Raw genomic sequence first — 5280 nt, 5'->3', positions numbered from 1 at the left:
GTGTGCGTTACCTGGGCCCGCAGCCCCTCCCCCCAGGACCCCCCAGTGCGGGGTGTGCGTTACCTGGGCCCGCAGCCGCTCTGCCTCCTCGGACAGGCTCTGCCGCTCCTGCAGGAGCTCGTTCTGCCTGCTGAGCACCTGCACCAGGTGCTGGGCGGAGGCCTGGCTGTGCTGGTCCAGCTGCTGCAGCCTGAGGGACGGGAGACAGGTTCAGCCGGCCTGGAATATAATGAACAACATAAACTGATGAACAAAAATAGAGCCATGGGGGAAAAATATTCTAGAACAGCGGTTCTCAACCTGTGGGCCACGACCCCTTTGGCGGTCGAACGACCCTTTCACAGGGGTCACCTAAGACCATCCTGCATATCAGATATTTACATTATGATTCATCACAGTAGCAACATGACAGTTATGAAGTAGCAACGAAAATAATGTTATGGTTGGGTCACAACATGAGGAACTGTATTTAAAGGGCCGGAAGGTTGACAACCACTGGCCTAGCAGGGACGCTGAGGGGTGAGGCCTCAGCCGGAGGGGCCCTGGGGGGGCATTAGGTCAGTAGGGGACCGGTCCCAAGTGTGAACGGACATCAGCAGCCTCAGGGCTGGGACACACAGGTAAGGCGGATGAGCAGGAAGCGGAACCTTACACTCAGAGGGCAGAGGCCTCCCCAGGCAGCCGGGACCCCCGGGCAGACAGCAGCCCGGCTGGGGCAGCGGCGAGGGGGGCGGACGCACGGGGCGAAGGGCTTTCCGTTACTGATCACCCAGTCGGTCACGCGGTGCATCGCTGACCAGGGTCTCTAAAGAACCGAAATCTGTCCTGCGGACGGGCTCCCTCTCCAGGCGCATTCCTCACACTGTCCAGCCACAGCGCAGCCCGGGCCGGAGGCTGCGGGTGGGGTCAGGTGGAACGGAGCCAGCACGCCCTGCTCTGAAGATGTGGCTGTCCCTCACCTTCCTGACAGCCCGCAGCGGCCAGGAGCACCCAGTGACATTAGCTTGTTCTCTCTCTCTCTCTCTCTCTCTCTCTCTCTCTCTCTCTCTCACACACACACACACACACACACACACACACACACACACACACACACACGAAGGCCTCAGGGCACATTTCAAGCTCCAGGCTCCATGTGCAACACTGAGGCAAAGACCCAAACTTGTTCTGCAGACACCGGCCTGTCTGGGGCCTGAGCAGAATTCAGCCCCCGTCCCTGGAGTTCAGGAACCGAGGGGCGCCCACCTGGGGCGCTCACTGACACACGCGCCCGGTTGGCACTGCACTGGCAGCGAGTAAAGGCGACGGGGTCCCACCGAGCGCTGTCTCCGGAGGAGGACGCTCCGTGGCTTCTACCGCCTGCGGGTAACTGCTCATCGGCTTCACTGGCTCCGCTTACAGCTGGGTTCAGGGCTCTCCCTGCTCACAGCCGCTGCCAGCACCGCGCCACCTTCCAACGTGTAGCAGGCACAGCACGGAGTCAGCACGGCCCCGACCTTGAGACCCCGGTCCCTCGGACACCAGGACGGAGAGCTGGGCCTCGGGGTGGGCAGGCGCCTGCGCTAAGGAACAGCAGCCTCTGGGGACAGGCTTCCCGGGAAACCTAGCAACAGGCCAGCCCTTCCTCAGGCCTCCTCCCTGCAGGCTCCTGAGGAATCGAGACCCCCAGAGCGGGGGCCAGTCAGCACCCCGCATGCTCCCACAGCTCCAGGACCAGGGTCCAGGCCTGGGCTGGCCCGCCCACCGGTCTCCTCTCCCCTGGCTCTGGAGGAGAGGGAGGACCAGGGACAGGAGCCAGTCAGAGAAAGACATGGTCTCACTCATGTGCGGAATCTACTGAACAAAATAAACTGAGGAGCAAAACAGATCCAGAGGCACAGAGGCCCGGAGCAGTGAACCCCAGAACAATAATCAACCAAAGAACTTGTGTGTATATATGGATAACCCATGGACACAGACAATAGGGTGGTGAAGGCCTGAGACAGGGGCAAGGGTGGGCTAGAAGAGGTCAATTGGGGAAGAAAAGGGCCTAGAAATATGTAATACTTTCAACAATAAAGATTTTTTTAAAAACGGGACCATGGCCGGCTCAGTCCCTCCGTCCTGTGTCTGCGGCTGTGCAGGGCCAGCTCGGTGCTCCTCACCCCCAGCTGCAGTCAGACCGGCCCGCCTCCCAGCGCTGTACGGGGCACAGTCACGTCCCCTCTTCTCCCTCACCCCTCCTCTGCTCTGGGAGGCACGACGTGTCCCCTGGGGAAGCCGCATGTGGCTTTGGGAAGTCCACTCTGCCCCCTGCCCGCCCCCACCACACAGTCGGGTGGGGACAACTTGTCCTGGGGGCACAGTCTCAAAGCCATGCAGCTCGCATCAGACCAGACAGAAGCCCACAGCCTGCAGACCCACAGCAGGAAAGAGATGGAACCATCGGGTTTCCCGGGTTTCCCAGCACAATCCCCACGGGTCCTTCTTTCCCAAGACCGGTCTGCCATCTCCACAACCTGCAGGTATTCCGTATTCCCCTTTCCCAGACACCCCGGGGGCACGCAGTTTAAAACACTTGCAAGTCACTGGTAGCGTTCTAAGATGCCAGAGAGGAAAATGTCACCGAGGCCAAAATCTTACCTCCACCTTCTTAGGGTTTGTGGAGGAGGCGGCCCTGCAAAATTCACCTGACACACGGGGGGGGGGGGGGGGGCGGGGGGAGAGATCGACCAGAGAACTGTGTGCATCTGTGCCTGACCCAGGACACAGGCAGGAGGGTGGTGGGGCCGGTAGAGGTCAATGGGGGACCGCATGTGGCTTTGGGAAGTCCACTCTGCCCCCTGCCCGCCCCCACCACACAGTCGGGTGGGGACAACTTGTCCTGGGGGCACAGTCTCAAAGCCACGCAGCTCGCATCAGACCAGACAGAAGCCCACAGCCTGCAGACCCGCGCAGGCTCCGTCCCCACAGCAGGAAAGAGACGGAACCATCGGGTTTCCCGGGTTTCCCAGCACAATCCCCACGGGTCCTTCTTTCCCAAGACCGGTCTGCCATCTCCACAACCTGCAGGTATTCCGTATTCCCCTTTCCCAGACACCCCGGGGGCACGCAGTGCTGTCCTTGTGCCCAGGGGAGTGGGGGCCAGGCCCATCCCTACCCATGAAGCACCTGTGCCTGTCGGCCAGTCCCCGGGGCAGGACACGTCTAGACCCCGCTGCATCCCAGGCTGGGGGCCTGGGCAGAACTGGGGAGTCTTGGGGGAGAAGAGCAGCTGCGCCCCTTCTGGGGCAGAGCTCCCCAGGAGTCCCAGGCCTGCAGGGGCAGCGGTTTCCATGGGAACCAGCTGCATTTCTCAAGCCCGGGATGCAGGTACAGGGAAAGGCACTGGTGTGTGTGCAGGGCCGACACCTCTCTGCTGGTCCAACAGCGATCGCCCCGCACACCCCGCAGGCAGGCGCGATCAGAACCAACATGCTTTTAAAATACACAAGACTCCGGGAGGAGAGGGAGCGAGTGGCGAGACACTAGACAACTTTGCAGAGCCGAGCGGGCCGGGGAAGTAGCTCATGCAAAACAGAAGCAGTGCAGGCAGCCAGCTCGGGTCCTACGCTGCAGACACTCGTTTGCTATGAATACTGTGAAAGCAAGTGAATACATACATTCAAATTTTTTTATGTTGTATGTGATACACACAAAATATATGCAGTGTATCCATAAGTTATGAGGTGTAATCACCAAATGAACACTGTGAGCCTGGTCCCAGTACCGCAGGGCCACTCCCTCTAGATCTGCCTCCAGGCCAAACACTTGGACCCCCAGAACCCCAGAGGTGGCCAGTGTCCTCAATATGTATGTATACACAAGCACACACACACACACACAGACACACACACACATACACACACACATACACATATGCACACACACATACATACACACATACACACAGACACACACATATACACACATACACATACATATATACACACACATACACACATACACACACATACACACATACATACACACATATACATACATACACACACATATACACACACATACACACATACATACACATGTACACACACATACACACATATACACACACATACACACATCTACACACATACATACACACATACACATATACACACACACATACACACACACGCATAAACACACACACATATATCCTCACCCAAGGATATGTTTTTGTTGTTAATCCTCACCGGAGGATATTTTTTCCATTGACCCTTAGGGAGTGGAAGGGAGGGGTGGATACAGAGAGAAACATCCATGAGAGAGAGAGAGACGTGGATTGGCTGCCTCCCACAGGCTCCCCGCCTGGGGCTGGGCATTGAACCTGCAACCCAGGTACCTGCCCTTGACTGGAATCGAACCTGTGACCCTTCAGTCCAAGGGGCCAGCACTCTAACCACTGAACTCACAACCTTGGAGTAGAGGATGACACTCCAACCCACTGAGCTACCCAGCCAGGGCCCTCACACATGTTTCTGATTAGTTCTATTTTCACCCAACAGTCTCACCAGGGAGCTTCCTACAGTCTACTGCTGGCATGTACACGGTGTTGTTGTTGTATAAAGTGTCTTTTGTCCTGAGATGGTTTCAGACCGGAGCCCCTCCCTTTGGTCACTGTGGCCACAATAACGGCTTTCTCTTCCCTTTCTTAGCCATGTTCTCAAAGTTTCCCTGGCTGAGAAGGCCTCCTATGGAAGGGAAGACCATTTTTCCAACAACATATGGATTTAAGAGGTGCAGATACTTTGACTGTAAAACATGCCCTTAGACCGCTATTCCCGGGTGGACGCTGTAGCATTTACGGAGCACTTGCCCGGGGCAGGGGGCATCTACACATTTTACATTCATGAACTGATTTAATCCTCCTAACGACACTGACCAGCAGGTATTACCTGCATCACTATCACCCACATCATTTCTTGCAGGAGAAAAGCAAGGCCCAGAGAAGTGAGTCATTCCCTGAGCGCAGGCACCGGGAAGGGGAGAAATCACCATGCCACCATGGCGCACCCCTCCCTCTGGGCCCGCTCACATGGCTGGGACCACCCTAGTCACCTGTTTCCCAGGTGACGCCTCCCTTTCCATCCACTCCACTCAGCTTCTGGTTCAGGAGATCAGTCCCCTATACCCGTGGTCGGCAAACCATGGCTCGCAAGCCACATGCGGCTCTTTGGCCCCTTCAGTGTGGCTCTTCCACAAAATACCACGTGCGGGCACGCACGTACAGTGCGATTGAAACTTCGTGGCCCATGCGCA

The sequence above is a fragment of the Myotis davidii genome, unplaced genomic scaffold, assembly GCF_000327345.1.
Source record: "Myotis davidii unplaced genomic scaffold, ASM32734v1 scaffold754, whole genome shotgun sequence".
Classification (NCBI taxonomy): Eukaryota; Metazoa; Chordata; class Mammalia; order Chiroptera; family Vespertilionidae; genus Myotis; species Myotis davidii.
The sequence above is the reverse complement of the archived record's forward strand: the minus strand, read 5'-3'. Positions refer to the sequence as shown.